The sequence below is a fragment of the Sciurus carolinensis genome, unplaced genomic scaffold, assembly GCF_902686445.1.
Source record: "Sciurus carolinensis unplaced genomic scaffold, mSciCar1.2, whole genome shotgun sequence".
NCBI classification, from domain to species: domain Eukaryota; kingdom Metazoa; phylum Chordata; class Mammalia; order Rodentia; family Sciuridae; genus Sciurus; species Sciurus carolinensis.
This window is the reverse complement of record NW_025920330.1, coordinates 107,487-128,711: the sequence shown is the minus strand read 5'-3', so window position 1 is coordinate 128,711 and position 21,225 is coordinate 107,487. Positions and strand designations below refer to the sequence as shown.

General features: G+C 52.0%; 1 pseudogene; it reads right to left on the bottom strand.

Moving 5' to 3' along the window:
• Positions 1–10,255: 10,255 nt before the first annotated feature.
• LOC124975608 (peroxynitrite isomerase THAP4-like) lies at positions 10,256–20,639 on the bottom strand (annotated as a pseudogene).
• Between the last annotated feature and the right edge of the window lie 586 nt (positions 20,640–21,225).

Sequence of the window (21,225 nt, the reverse complement as noted above, 5' to 3'; positions counted from 1 at the left end):
CAGAATCCCTCTGCCTTCCTTCAGAGCCTCTGGTTCAGGCTTCAGCCAGCCTGGTACTGGTGGGGGCCTAAGGGCATGACTGTATACTTTTTCCAAGCACTGGGCTGCTCTTGGGGTCTGGGACGTGGGAGACACAGCCAATAGTCACAGGAGGACAGCCTGGGACGGTGTCCTTTGGGTGATAAGTAGGATCTAAACCCTGAAACTCTGCTGCAGCCTGGCTCCTCCGTGAACTTGGAGGTGACGAGGTTTACAGCTGCATAAGCAGGTAACCTCCACACCATGAGCAAGACCTCTCCATGATACAGACCAACATTCCTTCATCCCTTGCAAGGGAAAGGCCAGCTTCCACTCTGAATGACCACCCCCTATGGAGGTACACTCAGAGTCGAGACACTCTGTACTCTATCTTGGTGGGTCCTTGGATTCCAGGCGGGCTCTCCACCATGGAGGAGCATGAAGTCACCTCTGTGTCTTTGCAGGCACTTGGGGTAAGTCCTCAAGTCCAGACCCTCCCACTTAACCAGAGGATTGTCACAGTGAACTAAGAGACTGTATCTGTCATGCCCTCAGCCCATATTCTTGAGGTCTTCAGCATTGGCAGTAATGATGGCAGAGGAAATGGTTTGGAAAGAAACACGGTGGCAGCTGCAGAGACAAGCAGCCAAGAGGGACTTCAGAGGGGACATCAGCTCCCCCTGGTCCTCCTTGCAAGTGGGTTTACATCCTAAAGCTCCAGGGGTCCCCACATGCCTATCCTCAGCCCCTCACAGCTAATTCCCAGGGGGAAACCTGGGCTGCTTTTGCCCTAGGGCAGGTAAATGCAGCTCTCTGTGTGAAGTCCTGGCACCTGAGGTCTTTATCGCCCCCCTTTGAACTCAGCCATGGGTGAGAACCACCCTGAGAGGGAGCCTCCAGTGAGGGTGTTCTCCATCTGGCTTGCATGCTGGGATCTCTGGGAGCTTTGAAGAGTGCCTGATGCAGGACCCAGGACTGGAGCACAGCTCGGGCAGCAGGAACTTAAACAGCCTCCAGGTGAGTCTGATGTGTGGTGAGACTGCTCTAATGCTTTTACTCTTTTGCTGTAAAATGAACCCCTGGAAACTCTGGGCACCTTTGGCTTGCAGAAAGTCACTCGGTTCTGTGTAGCCTTGGCTCACAGGTAAAAACAGACCCTGGAAATCTCCACAAATTGGCAAATTAACTGACTCCCAGGAATGACTTCACTTCCTTCATGATTAATAATGATCCCCAACCCCGTGTGGTGTTTGAACACCATGTGATCCCTTCCATTGCTCTCATTGGAACATGACCAGCACCATGGGACAGCAAGTACTTTATTGTTCTCTGAACCTCTTTCCTCGTGTATGAAGTGGAGCCAGGTGACCGGCCATGGTTGCTGGGTTTGGGGAAGCCAATAATGTGACCCAGCCTCTGACCCAGAGCTCAGGCCCTCTCCCTCTTAGTCCTCATGACACCCCTCACTGCAGAGCTGGGAGGAGAGGCAGGCTGTATGGACGCAGGAGGGGTGTCCTTTTCTGCAGCACAACAACATCAGAGATTGGAGAAGATCTGTGGCCACCGTGAGCATGAGGTATGCCCATGGCTGAGCCTCAGGCCACTATCTGGGACAGGAGCCCTTCCAGATGTCCCCTTGGGGTCACAAACTATGGGATTGGTGCTTCACACTAGAGCAGGCCAGCAGGGAGGGCAGGGACTGGCCTGCAAGGCAAGATCCATCTAGAGTGAACCCTGAGGTACAGAAGGCAGGGTGCTTCTGGAGGCTGATGACCGGCCACCTGTCCTCCTCCTGTGACACCTGGAACTCCATGACATCATAATGGAACTCTGCTAGACTGTGGCAGACACTTTGTTCTGGATGTCTTTTCTATTTGATATGACTCTAATAGAAGGATTTCAGTGTCACCAAAACATCACCTCCCACTCCTTGCATGGAAGCTATTGGAGGATGTGCTTCAGAAAAACAAGAGGAAAAAAAGACAAATTGGGATCTAAGTAACAGGAGGTTCAACCACAGGAAAAGAGTGGAAGAAGTACCAGAATGATAAAAAAGGGAAGAATGCTGGATACAACTGCTCTATATTAGAGAGAAAAAAAAAAAAAATGAAGGCTCCAAGAAAATATTGGAACAGGTATATTACCTAATGTCTATGACTATTTGGAAGATGTGATTGATAGACATCAGAAATTTTTTCAAAACATCTAAGTAAACATTAGCAAAAGTTAAATTAAACTGCCTGAACTCACTGCCAACATGTCCTTGGAAACCCACAAGCACCTCCGAGCCACGAATCCACAAGAATCACAATGAGGCTGTTTCCATGAGAACAGGAGCACATACACAATTTAAACAGATCAATATCAAGCAATGAAATAGAAGAAACCATTAAAAACCTACATTCCAAGAAAAGCCCAGGACCAGACGGATTCTCAGCCAAATCAACAAGACCTTCAAAGAAGAATTCATTCCAATACTTCTCAAAGTATTCCAGGAAATAGAAAAGGAGGGTATCCTACCAAGCTCATTCTATGAAGCCAATATCACCCTCATATCCAAACCAGGCAAGACACATCAAGGAAAGAAAATTTTAGAGCAATATCCTTGATGAATATAGATGCAAAGATCCTAAACAAAATATTGGCAAACCGTATCCAAAAACATATTAAGAAAATTGTACACCACAATCAAGTGGGCTTCATCCCTGGAATGCAAGGATAGTTTCACATCCATAAAAAATGTAATACATCAATAAATGTAATACATCATGTCAGTAGACTTAAGGATAAGTATCATATGGTTATTTCAATTGATGCAGAAAAAGCGTTCAACAAAATACAACACCCTTCATGCTCAAAACACTAGAAAAAATAGGGATAGTAGGAACATACCTGAACATTGTAAAGGCTATTTATGCTAAGCCCATGGCCAACATAATTCTTAATGGAGAAAAACTAAAACCATTCCCTTTAAAAACCAGAACAAGACATGGATGTCCTCTTTCAAAACTTCTATTCAACATCGTTCTTGAAATATAGCCAGAGCAATTGGACAGACTAAAGAAATTAAAGGGATATGAATAGAAAAAGAGGAACTAAAGCTGTCACTATTTGCTGATGACATGATTCTATATTTAGAGGATTCAAAAAACTCCTCCAAAAAACGTCTAGACCACATCAATGTATTCAGAAAATTAGCAGACTATAAAATCAATATGAATAAATCTAAAACATTCTTATATGCAAACAATAAAACATCTGAAAGGGAAATTAAGAAAACTCCATTTGCAATAACCTCAAAAAAATAAATAAATAAAATTCTTGGGAATCAATCTAACTAAAGAGGTAAAAGACCTCTACAATGTAGACTAGAAAACATCGAAGAAAGAAATTGAGGAAGAACTTAGAAGATGGAAAGATCTCCCATGTTCTTGGATAGGCAGAATTAATATTGTCAAAATGGCCATACTACTAAAAGTGCTATACAGATTCAATGCAATTCCAATTAAAATCCCAATGATGTACCTTCCAGAAATAGAGCGGGCAATCATGAAATTCATCTGGAAAAATAAGAAACCCAGGATAGCTAAAGCAATCCTTAGCATGAAGAGTAAAACAGGGGGTATTGAAATACCAGAACTTCAACTATACTACTAGGTAATAGTAACAAAAACGGCATGGTATTGGTACCAAAATAGACAGGTGGATCAGTGGTACAGAACAGAGGACATGGACACAAACCCAAATGAATACAATTTTCTCATACTAGAAAAAGATGCCAAAAATATGCAATGGAGACAAGATAGCCTCTTCAAAAAATGGTGCTGGGAAAACTGGAAATGCATACGCAGCAGAATGAAACTAAACCCCTATCTCTCACCCTGCACAAAATTCAACTCAAAATGATTGAAGAACCTTGGAATCAGACCAGAGAACCTTTATCTTATAGAAGAAAAAGTAGGTCCAAATCTTCAACATGCCAACTTAGAATCAGAATTCCTTAACAGGACTTCCATAACACAAGAAATAAAAGCAAGAATCAATACCTGGGATAGATTCAAACTAAAAAGCTTTCTCTCAGCAAAGGAAACTATCAGCATTGTGAAGAGAGAATCTACAGAGTGGGAGAAAATCTTTGCCACTCATACTTCAGATAAAGCACTAATTTCCAGAATATATAAAGAACTCAAAGACTCTACACCAAGAATACAAATAATCCAATCAACAAATGGGCTAAGGATATGAACACTCTACAGAAGAAGATCTACATGCAATCAAGAGATATATGAAAAAATGTTTAACATCTCTAGTAATAAGAGAAAAGCAAATCAAAACTACCCTAAGATTCCATCTCACCCCAATTAGAATGGTGATTATCAAGAATATAAGCAACAATAGGTGTTGGCGAGGATATGGAGAAAAGGTACACTCATACATTGCTGGTGGGGTTGCAAATTAGTGCAGCCACTCTGGAAAGCAGTGTGGAGATTCCTCAGAAATCTTGGCATGGAAACACCATTTGACCCAGCTATCCCACTCTTTGGCCTATACCCAGAGGACTTAAAATCAGCATACTACAGAGATACAGCCACATCAATGTTCATAGCTCCTCAATTCACAATAGCCAGATTGTGGAACCAACCTAGATGTCATTCAGTTGATGAATGAATAAAGAAACTGTGATATATATACAATGTAATATTACTCAGCCATAAAAAATGATAAAATTATGGCATTTGCAGGTAAATAGATGAAATTGGAGAATATCATGCTAAGTGAGATAAGTCAATCTCAAAAAACCAAATGACAAATAATCTGGCTGATAAGTGATGATGACACATAATGGGGGGTGGGAGGGGGCAAGAATGGAGGAAGGAGGGACTGTATAGAGGGGTGGGGGGAAGAAAAAAATAACAAAATGCATCAAACACCCTTACCCTATGTAGATGTATGATTACACAAATGGTATGCCTTTACTTCGTGTACAAACAGGAACAACATGTATCCCATTTGTTTACAATAAAAATAAAATAATAAAAAAGAATCCATAAATTAAAAAAAAGAAAGAAAGTAAAACACATGCCTGAATGTAGGATCGGACAGAAAAGCTGCTCGATGTTTTGCTTCTGTCTGTTTTCGCAGGGTTGGGATGGAACCCAGGGCCTTGGGGAAACAGCGGGTGCTCTGCCCCTGAGCTACACCCCTAGCCCCATTTTACATCTTTCCAAAAATGATATATTTAAAGAAAAGAAATCAAGTGTGTGACAGACGCTTTGGCAGACAGATGTGGCCTGAGCAGACACCGGTCCTCCTCAGGGTGGAGACACTAGGAGGCAGATGGACCTTAAGGAGGCTGAGTCTGGTAGGAGGTCCTCAGGTCACAGGGAGTGCCTCAAGAGGAACTGAGGGACTCTGCCCCTGCTTCTTCCTCCTTTTTCTTCCTGGCTGATGAGGTGAGTGATTTTGCTCTGCAACATGCTGCTACCATGTCCCTGAACAATGGGATCAATGGATCATGTACTGGAACCTCCAAAATTGTGAGCCAAAATAACCTTTTCTCTTTATAAAGTCCAGTATCTCAGGTATTTTGTTATAGTGATAGAAAACTGACTACACACTCTTGGACTTCCCAGCCTCAGAACCAAGAGACAAAGTGCACCATTTTTCCTTTATAAAGCATCCAGGTATTCTGTTACAGTAACAAAAACAGATTAGGACACAGCTGTCAACCACTGAATGTCAAGAATTGGTGGGCAATTCCCTCCAGTCTCCTCAACCCTTCCATGACTTTGAGGAACTTTCTACTCAGTTGCTCAGAAGATTCCAAAGGAAGCCAAGTGCCAGTTGCCTGTTCATGAATGTGTCTACCCTCCCTACCTGCTTTCCCTACTCCCTCATGCTGCTTTTTGGGACCACCTCCCTTGGTTTGGAGAAACCAGAAGACATGGACTAAAGTGGGAGGTGGTGAAGGAACGGCGGACGTTTGTGACTGAGTCAGTGCCCCTAAAACACTTGCTCCATGCCTAGCATGTAGTATGTGCTCAACCAATGCTTCCAGGTTTTTTTTGCTATTGTTTAACATTATAAATTGCAATTTACCATTTTAAAGTCTATGCTTCACAACATTCTCCTGGCTGTGAACCATTGGCATCAGCTCTCTCCCGAAATCTCTTCATCCTACGAAACTGAACATTTCTTCCATTAAAAAGCAAGCCACCCTTTGTCCTCTGTGCTTAGCTGATTGTCCACTTCTGTTCCACGGATGTGCCTACGTTGGTGACCTGGTGCCAGTGGAGGCACAGCATTGTCCTGTAGTGTCATGCTTCTTACCCCCATGTCCGTCTGCAGGGTTTACCGCATGGTAGCGGCGTCAGCGATTCCCGCCTTTGAGGGCTGGGTGATGGTCCCCTGTGCCAAAGGACCACACTGCATTGGTCCGTTTGTCCTCCCATGGGGTCTTGGAAGCCTCCCTGTGAGCTATTGTAAAGGAGGCTGACCATGGCCGTTCAGGCCAACTTGCTTTTCGTCATTCACTCCTAAAGTCCTAGGAAGTCCCATGTGCTGATGTCCCAACCCACACAAGAGGGATGCTTTAGCCACCCTCCAGGGCACATTGGCCCTGTCTGGAGACATTTCAGTTCATGACGAGATGGGCTGCTACCAGCACCGGGTGGAGAGAGAACAGAGAAGCTGCTCCACACTCAGGACCGGCACCACGAATGACCTGGGCAGCGAGGTGCAGCATGCCATGCTCTGAGGCCAGCAGGCCTTTCTTTTTTTGCAGCCTTTCTTTTTTTACTGACTGGGGGTCGAATCCAGGTCTGCCCTACCACTGAGCCACCTCCCCAGCCCTTTTTATTTTCTTTGGGACAGAGTTTCACTAGGCTGCAGAGGCTGACCTTGAACATGTGATCCTCCTGCCTCAGCCTCTGGAGTAGCTGGGAGGACAGGCATGCACCTCTGCACCAGGTGGAGGCTGATCTTTCAACCTGGGCACTCTTAACCCTTACCGCCCCACTCTGTATTCAATCATAGCAGCAGAGGTGGGACCAAACCAGACCAAATCCAGTGTCCCAATAGCAACAACTTGGTGACAGCTGGTATCCCACAGAACTGTGAAAGGTCTGTGCTGTGGTTTGGATGCGTTTTGTCTCCCCCAGGGCTCATGTCCCCAGAGTGGTGACATGAGAGGTGGTGGGCCCGTTGGGAGCTGGGCCTTGGTGGGAGGTCATTAGGTCGCTGGGGACTAAGGTAGCTCTCCTGGAACCCTGAGTTAGTTTTCTCAAGAGGAGGTTGTTTTAAGAATGAGCCTGAGCCCTAAATCACTCGCTGCTTTCTGCCTGGTGCTGTGACCTCTTGTTCTTGCATGGGCCCCTACCTACCCTTATGATATCATCCACCATGAAGTCCTCACCAGAGCTGAGTCGATGCCAGCACCATGATCTTTTAATTCCAGCACTGTGAGCTAAACAAACCTCCTTTCCTTATAAAGTTACCCAGCCTTGGGTATTTTGTTACAGTAGTGGAAAATGCTTGTATAAGCCGACAGTTTCAACATTATAATTTCATGGATGCTTGCAGAAAACTAGAGACACCAGGGTCAGAAAAAAGGGGATTTTACTACTGAGGCACAAAAAGCGTGTGAGTTTTGTGTTTGAGCTGGTACCTCCCAAGCCTCACATGGAGTTTATTCCACAGCCAATAAACTTACAGCTTAGAAATTCCAATTTTTACAGTGGACACAGACCAACCTGCCCTACCTCTATGAGAGGGGGATACTGTCATTATTCCATGGACAGCAAACACACCTTCACTCTGCTCCACAGGAAGACCCTCTTGCTACCCTCCAGTGCTGTTTGCTCTACAAACATTTTTGAAAAAAGACGGCTGGAGCCAAAGCGTCCACAACCCTGCTTCTGAGATGTGCAGATGTTTGAAAGACCCATGGATAATTGTCTCCCAGTGGCATCGGTGACACCCACTGGGCAGTGGCTGTCTTCTGTGGCATCACCTGGACTGGGAGTGGAACAGGGGAGAGTTTAGTGGATCAAGTGTGGAATCTGGAGTCAGACCCTGTGGACTGGAGTCCAGGTTCTGCTTGAGCGAGTTTCTCTTCTGGTCTGTGTCTCAGCTTCTCCTTCTGTAAAATGGAGATCCCAGTAGCTCCCATCTAGTAGGAGGCTGGGAGAGGAGTGGTATGTATGCAGGCCCTCAGGACAGAGCCACAGGCCACGTCAGTGTTAGTTGTGGTTATAATTAATTACACGACCATGCTAAAAAAAAAAGAAAAACTCACAAATGGCCATGAAACTGGCCAGGAGAGACCTAGACCCGTCAGTCCAGCCTCACGATGGATCAGACGACTTCCTCTTCTCCCTGTGGGGTGACAGTCCCATGCTGCTCGAGGCCACAGCTGCCCCTTCTGCTGCTCAGAGGCATAGGCATCCACATGTCCACAGTATGAAGAAGCTGACCATGGACTGCACCTGAGGACTCAGTCAACAAGATGGTGGCTCCTTACAAATTCACCTAGAAATTCAAGTGATCCCAACAAATGCTTTTCTAAAAACTGACAAGCAGGTTCTACATGGGTCCCAGGAGAGCCAGAAGAATTGTGGAAAAATGCTAGACAATGAGTATCAGCTAACTTAATACAAAGCACAGCATCCACAAAGTGTGAGGTTGGGAGAAAGGTGGAGTCTGGAGGCCGAGCCCCACCCATGGATTCACAACCCTCAAGTGGAAGGGAGTCTTCGAGAACCAGTGCTGGAGCCAGGGAGTGTGGTGGGGGTACCCAGCCACTACTGCACACTGCAAGGACCAGTTGGCCCCACACCACAGACCTCAAGCCAAAGGAAAGGCCGAGAAGCCTCTTGAGGAACATGAAATGAATTCTCCCCAGTTTGGCTTAAGTGAAAAATTTGACAGGACACAGAAAACATTACAAAACAAGGAACTGATAACAGAGCTAGGTGTTCTGTTCTTCAAAAAGCACCACTTAAGAAGGGAGGGTGGGCCCAGGACTGGAGCACAGACCCAGCAGACCCTGAGGGCAGCAAGCACTCACCCACAGGATGGCAGATGAGCCTTGAGCCCAGGAGGGTTCCAAGCCCCACATGTCTCAAAGTGCAGTGTGATGCGTGAAGGTGGAGAGACAGAATGAGACCCTCGCAGGAGACAGAGAGGGTGGGGTGGGTCTGGGTGGGAGATCACGAGCAGGGTGCAGTGGCCACACCTGTGATCCCAGCAGCTCAGGAGGTTGAGGCAGGTGGATCACCAGTTTGTGGCCAGCAACTTAGCAAGACCCTGTCACTAAATAAAAAATAAAAAGGGCTGGAGCTTAGTGTGGCTTAGTGGTTAAACACCCCTGGGTTCAATCCCCAGTACACACACAAGGAAAGAAAACAAACCAAAAATGTGGGCAGCAGCACCAGCCCCCAGAACCTGTCCACTCCCCAAGACCCAGCCTCCAGAGGTGCCCAGACAGTGCCCAGCAAGCACTGTAGAGGAGCAACCTACCAACAGGCCACGCCCCCAGTTCTTGGTCCCACTCCCAGGTCCCCACCTCGTAGTCATAGCCACGTCCCTGGCCCCACCCCCACTTCTTGTGAGTCCCACTAGGGAAAAGGGCAGACACACACAGGCAGGTATTGTCTGCCCACTTGCCAGCCCTCCAGCTCAGGGACGTGCCCCAGGGGACCCTGTGGGCGCCTGAGGAGCAAAGACTTCCTGCAAGGGTCTCATTCTGTCTGTCCACCTGCATGTATCACACCGCACACTGGGGTGGAGGTGGGAGGATCATATGCAAACTGACCACAACAGTAAAGATTCTCAAACAGCCAAAACATGTTCCACCAAGGAACTGAGACAGATGAAGAGGCCCAGTGATAGTTAGCAGGTGGCAGGTGGTGCCTCCTTGCAGGTGTGGGCAGCAGGACACCCCTGGGAGGGCAGGCAAGCCCCTCTGTACAGCAGGCAGGGGACTCGGAGAGGTTTTGGAAGCAACTGTGAGGCTTCAGGAGGCAGAGTGCGAGGATCAGGAAGACAGCTTTGGCAGGGCACCCATGCAGAATCACAAGGGCAGGACTGCACCCTGAAGCACGTGGACTGAACATCTGTTTCTCCACCTGCAGAGCTACTTGTGCTGCATGTAACTGGCTGAGGGCAGTTTCTGACTGTAAGAGCTCCTGCTAGACACTAGGAAAGGTGACTCTGGGTCCTGGGTCCTCTCTGAACCTCAGGGGACAGTGGGCAGCCCTGCTTTGTCCAGGCTGCTGCCAGGCGTGGTGGGCGGCAGTACAAGTGGATGGACAGCAGATGGAACAGACAAGATGGGCATGGCCAGGCCTGGGGAGCAGTACATAACGGGCAGCATCCAGTAGCCTGGGCTCTGCAGGATCTGCAGAGGACAAAGGGAGGCAGCCCACCCAACATGCTGGACCCAGGTGGCAGCGGGGAACACAGCCTAGGAACAGTTTGGGTCAGGGTGTGTTCAGGAGGCCTTAGGCACTATTCCTGACCACAGGCAGCATGACCCCAGCCTACCTGTCGGTGCCAGGTGGATAAACAGAAAGCCCCCTCCCCTGTACACACCTTGAGGACATCAGGTTCAATGGAGAGAAGCCAGACACAAGAAAATGGTCCCAACTTTGGAAGTGTCCAGAACTGGCCAGTTTGGAGACACAGATGAGTGTCTCTTGAGGGCTGGGGAGGGTGGGGACCTGGGGGGCACCAGATTTCTTTTGATATGTGGATATGCTCTAAAATTGACTGTGGTTACACTAAAAGTCACATAATTGCACACTTTAAGGAACTAATTGCTACAATACGTGAATCATACCTTTAAAAACTGTAAAAAGCATGTCCACAGGCTGAGTAGCAGATGCATGGAAAATAAAAATTAAAGGGGACATAGAAGAAGTGGATACTCTGCAGATCCTGCCCCATCTTCATGGAGCAGGGCTTTGGTGCCTCAGACCAGCAGCCCAGTCCTCGGCTAGGCCCAGAGCACAGGGCCACCAGGCGAGATGCCCAGCTCTGAACCTGGCAGTTGAGCCAGTTTCCAGCAGCAGGAGTCTCCTTCTTTGGGGTCCCCACAAAAACCTCTCTCCCCTGGGATCTGCATGGCACACCCAGGAGGGTGCACCATGGGCCTGCAGCCTGCAGCACTGCACACCTGCCTCTCTAGTGGACCCTGGGGTGACTTCTGCCTGAGGAATAGGAGCCTGTTTCCTCCAAACCCACCTGCCCCTGTCCCTTTCCTGCCTTCCCTGTGTCTCTTCTGTGGGGGTCTCAGCTGCCAGTGCCACTCTGTGCTCAGTCCTCCTCGTGAACCTGGCTGGGGGCAGTGGTGGGACCCCCAGCACATCATGCATTTAAAGAAACCTCATAGAAGAAATGCAAAATCAAAACAGAAAAATATTAGAAAGCAACTTGGAAGGAAAAAAGGAATGGAGAAAGAAGAAAACTAACCCGTCACAAGTACCTCAGTGAGAAGCTGTGGGCAGGCAGCACCTGCAGCTCCAGTTATTCAGCAGGCAGGGGCAAGAGGAGAACCCCTGGCAAGAGTTCAGGATCAGCTGGGACAGCAAGGTGAGACCCCATCTCAAAAAAAAAACAAAAACAAATGCTCTCAGAGAGGCAGGAGAAGCTGCCATACCCGTGGATGAAACCAGAGCAACATGTTTAAAAGGGCAGGTAGGAGAGGAAGAGGGAGACCATCCATGGAAACGAGCCCTCCAGCACAGCTCAGAATTCCACCACGGCATGGAGATGGTGATGAGGAAGTTTTCCAGAGAGCAAGGCAAAAGGACCAAAACAGAGAAAACAGTCTGGAGAGGTGGCTCTCACACTGAGACGCAGGCATCTCGTTTCTGGTGTATGGAAATGGGCTTAGGTAACTGGCAAGAGAGTGGGGCTGGATGTGGGAAAAGCACATAAGAAAGCAGATGAAAGAACCCTTTTGAACACCGAGGAGATGTGTGAGAAAGGAGTCACCTCTGGCTGCAGCAAAGTCAGCCTGGGAAAGCAGGTGCACTCATGCCTGGGGTTGAGGGAGCACAACCTCCTCCACAAGAAGAGGAGTGTGAGTCTGTGTGAGGCTCACCAAAGGAACACTCACCAGGGGCAACAGACATACTGTCAACCCAGATGCTGACCAACACTAGCTGCAGGAATGTGGTGGGATGGTGGCACCTACCAAACCTGCAATTCCCACCGAGGTCAAGGTGTAGAACAGGACAGCATGGGGACACTATGACCGGGTCAGAGGCTTCAGGATGCAGTAAAGCTCATGCTCAGCAAGGTCATGCACCCACAACACCTTCATTGTGAAGAAATTCCAGGCCAGGCACAGTGGTGCATGCCTGTATTCCAAGCGGCTCAGAGGCTGAGGCAGTAGGATCAGGAGTTCAAAGCCAGCCTCAGCAAAATTGAGGTGCTAAGCAACTCAGTGAGACCCTGTCTCTAAATAAAACACAAACTAGGGCTGGGGATGTGGCTCAGCGGTCGAGTGTCCCCCCAAAAAAATTCCAAACACATGGTCATGGCAGGGTCATGGCCTTCTGCCCAGCAGCACCTGGCAGGGCAGACAGCTCCTCACCAAGCACCAGTCCCTAACTTCCCACATCCTGGACCCCGACCCCAGCATGATGTGTTTCCATGATGATTCAAGGGGAAGATCCAGGCCTGCTTCCCACCTGTGGTCAGTCAGATCAGCAGAGTGCCGGGGTAGGAAACAGATGCAGCAGCAGAGGACACAGGCCTGGGTGCTGGCTTCTTAGGCTACACCCCAGGCCCCCACTCCAGTGCACTGCCTCCTCCCCCAACAAAAGAGGAACATTTTGTTTAATTGATAAAACCCAAAGCTAGTTCTCCAGATAAAATGAACAAAATCCAATTAAAACCCTGGAAGAACAGATGGCCACTGGCAAGTGTGAGGAGGAGAAAGAGGCCGACCAACGAGGCAGTGGGGCAGTTGGCTGAGGAAGAGATCTGGGCAGAGGGAGCGAGACAGGCACGCAGGACCCACAAAGGCCACCCAGCACCAGCAGCAGCCAGGGCGCAGGCCCTGCTCCCACAGCCAAGAGGCCTGACCACTGACAGGGACTGCCTGGTGAAAGCAGAGCCACTCAGAGCACTCTACCTGGACTAGAAGGAATGCGGCTGGAGAGGCCATCACAGGAGGACCTCCCTGTCCCGCTGGGCCCACCCTTTCGGACATGCCCAGTTCCTGCATGGGCTGCCTCAAGTGGAGAAGCAGAGTCCTCCAAGAGAGGCTGCAAAAGCCTCTGGAAGCCAACCCCCCACAAGGCCTGCGGACTGGGAGGGTGCCCAGCAGCAGAGTGTTCACCCAGCACCAGGTGCCAAGAGCTCTAAGCACACTGGCCACACAGCCCCCAGTCCCGCCAGCCCCGCCAGCCCACCAGCCCCGCCAGCCCTGCCAGCAGGCACTCCCAGGCTAATTCACACATTCGATGTGACCTCCATGTAAATGTTTGGAACCTCGAGTCTTATTCAGAAACCCATCCAGAAAGGGAAATGCTCAGTAAAAAGAACCTGTGGATAGAGGCACTTGGGACCCTCCTGCAGACACCAAGGGCACAAACACACCAGAACCTGCAAGGAGTGTCACGGGGACAAGCTGCACGCCCTGTGGTGGCATCCATGAGGGACCCTGCTCACCCCTAGAGAGCCAGGACTGCAGCAGTCACCAGGTGCACCCATCTGGGAGGTCCGGGTGCTAACTGTAAAGGAAGCCGTGAGAGCACAGGAAACACAGAGCAAGAACCCAAGCCAAGGAGAGAAAGGAAACCTGGCGAGAAAGGTGGCTACAGAGAAGCTCCCACCACCAGACAGGCCAGAAAGCAGACTGCAGGTGAACAGCCACAGTTGGCCACGTGTCCACCCACACCAGCAGCAGCACGACCCCAGCAAGTGTGAGCCCTCCACCAAAGGCTGGATTCAAATGTGAACAAGGGACCAACTGCTGCCATCAGACTCAAAGCATCAGAGTGAGGCCAGGGACTGGGGTGGCAGCAGCACACACAGGAGTGAGCCAACCTGTGACACAAGCACGAGGGTGTTCATGAGAGGGAAGCAACCTGGCAACCACCTGCCCATCAGCCAGGGAGGAGCCAGGAGGCCCGGGAGATGGGCTCGGGGGAGGAGACACAGGCACCAGCAGAGGCCCTGCTGGCCATCGCGCACACACCACAGCTATCTTGGGGAGGGCTGGGCTCACCTGCTCCACATGGGGCTCCTTGGTGAAGGAGATCCTGGCAATGGAGTGGGACACGATGCACAGTTCCTGCTCATTCACCTCACCCTCCTCCAACTTCACAACAACTGCGAGGGGTGGAGCTCAGCTGTAGCCTCCCATTCTGGCTCCAGTGCGCAGCTTCCTCCCCACAGGAGGCTGGCCTCTGAGTCCTTCTCCCTCCACAGAAGGCTGGACTCTGAGACTTCCAGCACAAAGCCCTCTTGCCTGCACATGGCCTTCTGGGTTTCGAGTGTGTTACAGTACAGGATGGGTACTCTGGGGGGCTGGCCTCTGCAGAAGTGCCCTGAACCCAGCCCTCCTACCAGAAGCCCCCACTGGAGCACTGTGGGGTGGACATACCCACTGACTTCCACCCACTGCCATGCCTACCAGGGTCTGAACAGCTCCACTCTATGCTGGGTGCATCCTGAACATTCAGGAAGGGAGCAGTTTTGGGGCAAGTGGGCAAGGTCAAGGTCATGCAAGCTTTTTGAGAGTAATTTCTTTTTCGGTACTGGAGATTGACCACCAGGGCTTAGGGCCTCACTAAGTTGTTGAGGCTGGCCTCTAACTTTGGATCCTTCTGTCTTAGCCTCCCGAGTCCTGGGGATTGCAGGAATGCACCATGACCTGGCAGTCTGAGTGACTGAAGTAATGAAGGTGTTAAGGGTGGCTGATGAACGATTTCAGAAGGACCTCAAACTGGGTCAAGCCAGACTTCCAGAGAAGGCCCTTGCTGCTAGACTATCCTCCTCAGGAGCCCTGCTCCTCAGGAGGGGGCCGCAGCCCCTACACACACCACGCATCCATAGTCCCCTAGCAAGCATACCTGGGAGGTCATCTGCAAGGCCCTTGGCCCTGCTCCGCTGGGTATGGGCATTACCTGTGTTCTGGGTGCTAATGAAGGCCACCTTGTTGGTGTCAGGCTTGAGGCAGATGAAGCCACACTCTCTGTGCAGGGGTTTGCGTGTGCCGGGTGGAAGGAGTTGAACCTGCAGGAAGTCAAGACTTGGGTCAGGCACCGAGCTTGCTAGCGCCCACACCTGGGCGCAGAGGTGCCCAGCAGCAGCCCAACACACAAGTGGCCTTGGACCCTGCTGTCTCTGCCCCTGCAGGCCCTGGGGTCCTGGCTGGCTATCACCGTTCCCAGGCCTGTTGTTCCCCACCTTCCACCCAGTGCTGTCCAATGCCCATGGGCAGTGGACAGCTCTAGGACCTCCTTCTGTTGAGCCCAAGTCCAGCTGGTTTATGTGGTGGAGACAGAGCAGGCACGGGTTTCTGGCCGGCACACACCCTGTGGCAGACGCAGGAAGAGGGACACAACTCTGCTGGGCGAGCACCCAGACCAAAGCCCTTTCCCTGCACGGCTTAGGACGCCACGCTGCCTGCGGCCTGTCTACAGCTCTCATGGAGAATTTTAGACAGGTCAGGCGTCATCGGCTGGGCTGGGCCTGGGGTGCCTGTGTGCAGGATGCACACTGCAGGGTCCAGGGCACACGCGTGCCCACCTGTGCAGGCACCAGACCCCACTCTGCTGCTCTCCCATGACAGTTATAAGATGGACTTTCTGATCCTCTGATGCAGGCCAGAGTTCAAAAGGCTGACAACACTGTTCTGCATCATCTCTACCACCCAGAATCCCACTGCTATGGGTTGGACTGACAGTTGGCCCCTTGTCAGTACACCCTGTGGACATCTGGTCCTTCGTCAGTCCACCACTGCTATGCGGACTGTGAGCAGATGGGCACGGCTGCCGTGGGGGTACATCTTCCCTGTGCTCCCTGCCCTTCTCTGTTTCCTGACCCCACCATGGGCTCCCTCTACGGAAGCCTTCCCCATGACACGCTGCCTCATCTCAGCAATGGAGAAGGCCCTCTGTGAACTGAGACTTCAGGGACTTGAGCCCCACAGACTTTGCCTCCTCTCAGCTGCCCTCGGGTCTTCTGGTCACAGTGAAGCAAAGCTGACTCAAACACTCCTTAGGGTCACATGCCCTTGTCTGCTCAATGAAGAACACCACACTTGGGCCCAGCAGTGATGCCTATGTCCAGCAGCCTGGGAGGCTATGGTGGAAGGATCCCTGAGCCTGGTTGTGAAACAGTGTTTGTAAACAAGTTCTTCTAAATCTCTCTGAGAGTGGATGTATTATAAATACAAGTGGAGCTTCTAAAATCTGAAACTCAAAATAGCATCATGTCAGGACTCAGAAATGCTTAGCCTATGGAGTATTCCAGATTAGGTTGTGCAACCGGCAGTCTGTGCACACATCCTAATCCAACACTGTGCAACCTGGAACAGGTATGGTCCTGAGGCCCAGGCTGACTCGCTGCCTCTGTCACACAGCAGAGGCTGGAGGAGCACAGGGCCCTCTCATTCCAGAGGCCTGGGAGCCTCTGCCTCCTCCAGAACAGAAGGGCTCTCCTAGTGAGTGTGCCGTGGGACCCAGCTGAGGACCTCACTGTGGCAAAGACTCTAAGACCACAACTCTAACAGAATCCTCAATTCCCAACCAGCTCAGGGCAAATCAGGAGGAAAGCCACACCCCTTGTTCTCAGTGACACTGGGGTGACTAACTTCCACATGGGAATTCAGCTTGAGATCAGATAAAAACAAGCATGCACTTGCTCCACGCTTGGTTCATAGCAATGACCCTGGGGTCTGCCTAACACCTTCACACACATAATGGACTCAGAAAGATCATGCCACCACTCCTGCCTCAGATGGCCTGCAGGTTCCTGCTGGACCCTCTCTGTTCTGGATCAGCCTAGAACCGGAAGCCCACCATAAGGGATTATGAGAAGTTGAGCATGGGCTGGTCCATGTGGGAGATGTGCACCTCCTCCTGGTACTGGAAGGGCTGCAAGGTCGGGCAGGTCCCAGCTCCCAGAGAGTCAAACAGCCAGGTGCCCAGGACAGCAGCTCCACCACTGGGTTCATCTTGGGAGGCTCTGAGGACAGAAGGACAGCAGTCAGCAGCCTCCTCCTGTGCACCTTGCTGAGCTTCCTGTGGAGAGTCACACGCCATCAGAGCACACCTCAGACTGGCACCACTGGCACCAGCTGTGCCACGTGGTCAGAACCTCATGAGTGACCACAGAAACACAACCCAGAGGAGCCAGGGGGCCAGGGCGGACAGCAGCTCCTGCATGGGATTAGGGACCTGGAGATGCAGAGTAGGGGTGTAGGGCTCAGGGTCTTCCCCAGCTGTGTGTGGGAAGCCAGGGACGCAGCTGGGCTGAGAGGCTTGGGGGTGGGCAGCAGTGGGATGTTGGGTGGTGGGGACTGAGTGTTGCTGAGTGACTTCGTGTGACACGAGGTCAGCAGGGTGAAGTACCTCTGCATCCCCCACCTTGGACCACTTGTCAGGGCTGCCTCTTGTGGGCCAGGGCTCTTCCCAGTGCCTGTGTCTGAAGGCTGGAAAAGAACACTAGGGACAGCAGGAGTGCAGGGGGCTCTGCCCACCCTCCAGGCCATCTGTTAGGAGAATGGGCAACAGGCGCAGAAGCCCTGGGCACCAACCACAAGACAGTGGAGGTGGAGGGGGTGACTTGGCCAGATGATAGGAGGGGCAGTGGGGGAAGGGCCAGGTTCCGGACCCCCAGGTCAGAGCAGGTGGACATGGGATGGAGGGGCTCTGAGGGTTTTGGCCTGAGCTACTGGAAGATGAGCTACCATGCTGACCTGATGAAACAGACCAAGGACCAGCTGGAGACCCAGTGCTGGAGGCCCAAATGCAAAGGTCAGCACCTGGGCACCTTCCTCCTGGTTTTTCAGGTTGACTGACAGCTGCTCAGCACTGAGAAGGGGTATTCCCCTCACACCTGGGCCTTCCAGACTCTGGCCCCATGGCAGGCAGGGCTACCGTCACAGCCTGGCCTGCCTCCACATCAAGCAGGGCCAACTCACGAGGCCCTTGCCTGAACAGGCTGAGGTCGAAGCCCTGCCTGTGGCTCTCACCAGCTGACCTGGTCCTCGGGCAGTGCTGCAGCCCAGGTGTGGGCCAAAGCAGCAGCCTGGGCACAGAGGAGTGGACGGGGGCTGGTCTACCAGTGATTCAGTCAGTGGACTAGAATCTGACCTGCTGCGCCTCACAGAGTGGTAACCTGCAGCCTTGACTCCCAACACACACCTGAGCCTTCCAGGGAGAGTAGCATAGGTGCCCTGCTGTGGCCCTTCACAGAGGCCAGCATGAACCTGTAGCACCAGGGGTCAGTGCACCCAGGCACTTGGCTGGAGGGCAGGGAGCCTGACCTGGAGGCTCAGGAAGTGCTTGTCCAGCCCTGCCCACACACTGGAGGCTGTAGCTTATGTGAAAGCCGTCCTGTTGGCCAGCAGGCTCCCCAGGAGGTCCTGGGTGTCCCTCTACTCAGCAAGCCCAGGCCTGGGATGAGCCATGCCTGCACCCAGATGGGGTGATGCGCAGTAGCAGCAGCAGAGCTGGACGCCACTCAGGAGGCAGGGCCAGGGTCGCAGGCCAGGAGGGACCACATCACTCACTAAAGGGACATCTGAACCCACGTCTTAGTGGGCACGACTCCACCTTCCCCAGACCTGAGGTCACCCTCCCTAGGCAAGAAGCCCACCCAGCTGTCCTCATCTTCGTCCCTCTGATCCAGCACTAGGTCATGCTGCAGCTGGCCAGAGGCATGAGGGAGACTTGTTCCCAATGCCTAGAAGGCAGTCCTCACAGACAGGGCGAGGAAGACAGAACCTGAGACACACTGGCATCTGAAAACCATCCACAAGTCAGAGTTGGAGAGAAGCAGAAGAGAGGCAGTGACCTTGCTCCTCTGTCCCTCAGTCTGTCTGTGGTCATCCTAGGGACATGACCAAGTAGGTCAGAATGATCTCCACCTCTTCTGGAATTAACAAGAAGAATGCTACGATGAAAGCTTTTCCCTGAGCTTGATTTCCAGGCAAAATAGGTCACAGAATAGAATCCACAGCCACCAGAACTTGGGGGCTGTGGGAGCCAGCTGGGAGAGCCAGGGTATGGCTGGAAGACAGAGGGAACCAGGCCAGGGCTGCTGGAGGCAGGTGAATGGTCCCTGTTCACCAGAGGAATGGAGTGGGCAGGCAGTGGGGAACAGCCCCCATGACCCTCTAGGCTGCTAAGAATAGAGGCTGGGTAGGCTCCACATCTCCTGAGGTGCAGGGCAGGCCAGCCTCTCACCAGGCAACATGATTGTCCTTCAGCAACCCACTGGTCCCAGACCCATGCTGTCCTTGGCACTCAGAGCAAAGGGTGTGTCCACCCCTGGTTTATCTATTCATTCTGAGACAGGGCCTCAGCCTCCTGAGTTGCTGGGACTGCAGGTGCACATGCTGAGTCCAGCCACTTCTGTGAAGAAAGACCAATCACCTGAGTGCAAGAACTCAGGGAAGAAAACACAGGTAGGCCACAGGCTGGAGGAAGCTGGGGAAGGAGGAGGAAACCAGCAGGAACGTCATGCACAGGGGTCACAGGGCAGCGCCAAGACACTCAGAAACAGAACTGAGAACAGCAGGCAGACCAGCACTGCTTTGGGACGAGAAGCACACCTCCTCACCAGAGCCAGGAGCTAGCTCTTGTCACCACCATGGGCAATCACCCTCCCAACTGATGAGAGGTGAGTGGATGCAGTGTCCAGATGACACAGCCAGGAACCAGGTCCTGGGCCAGCAAAAAGACCCGAGCACACACCACACAGGCCTGGCCACACTGAGGGACTGTGGGGGCTTCTCCACACAGAAACCTTGAGGCAGAGGCCAGGCATGGGCATCAGGAAAGTGGTGGTCCCTGAGGCGTGCTGAGTGCCAGAAGAATTCCCAGCTCCCCAGTGACCTAGACCATGGCTGGAGACCATGCTGGAGACAGGGCTCAAGTCAAACATGACCAAAGTAAGTCTCCCACCTTACGCTAAGGGCCACTAGGTGTCCAGGCTGCGAGGCTTCACCCAGGGCCTGAGTGGCCCAGCAACCAGGTTGCCAGAGCCATGACCAGACGAGGTCATTTGCTGCTCTAGTCTTCTGATTGTCAGGAAAAACCAGAAATATTGGTTTGGGGATAAAATGCCCCAATTTCTAAAGATTTTTCCGAACTAAAAGAGCTCCTCCTGTTGTGGTGTGAGTCACGTACCCTTGTCCCTGGCTATCCTGTCCACCAGCCCAAGGAGTTTGGTCTCATGTCATGGGCGAGTGAGGCAGGCCTGAAGCCCCACAGTCAGGGCCAGTGGTGCCCACTGGCTGCAGTGTGGCCTGAGGTCAGATGCTGATCCAGGAGTTTCTGCTGCGGCCCTCCTAACTCCTAGCAGAGGCTCACCGGAGGAATCCGCAAGTACACGGAGTATGGCAGGGAGACAGAAGAGATGCAGGAGCCCATGGGGGTGGGGGTGTAGAGGGGGAGAGTGGGGGGCCTGGGAGGGAATGGAACTGTGTGACAAGGCCTGGGGGTCTTGTGGGCATGGTGGGGGCTATGGGTGAGGCCTCAGCTGGGCGGGACTCTCAGAATCCAGGCTGCCAAGGACCACAAGCATCTTGGTGCCCAGCTGACCCACGTGGATGGTGGGAATCAGGCAGGGCAGTGTACTGCCCCTGGGTGAGAGCAAGGTTGTGCTCTGTCCCATCAAAGTTCTGTTGACACTGGGTGGCCAGGTCTAAGCGAAGTCTTGATGACAGGAGCTGTGCCTGGGGGCTCAGGTGGGGAGAGGCTGCAGTTGGAAGCCCAGGGCCGGCAGGACAGAGTTGCCAGAGCAAGGGGAGCTGCTTCTGACGTCACATGGTCAGAGAAGCGCCCAGACGCAAGCAGGAGGAAGCCCCTGCACAGTGCTGATGGCAGGAGAGGTGGGCAAACTCAGGAGAGACAAGGCAAGGTGCTCAGGCCTGTGTCAGGGAGAGTGGGAGGAGTGCCTGGATATGGTGGGTAAGGTGCGCCTGTGCGCCCACTGAAGTCCAGCAGGTTCTCCAGG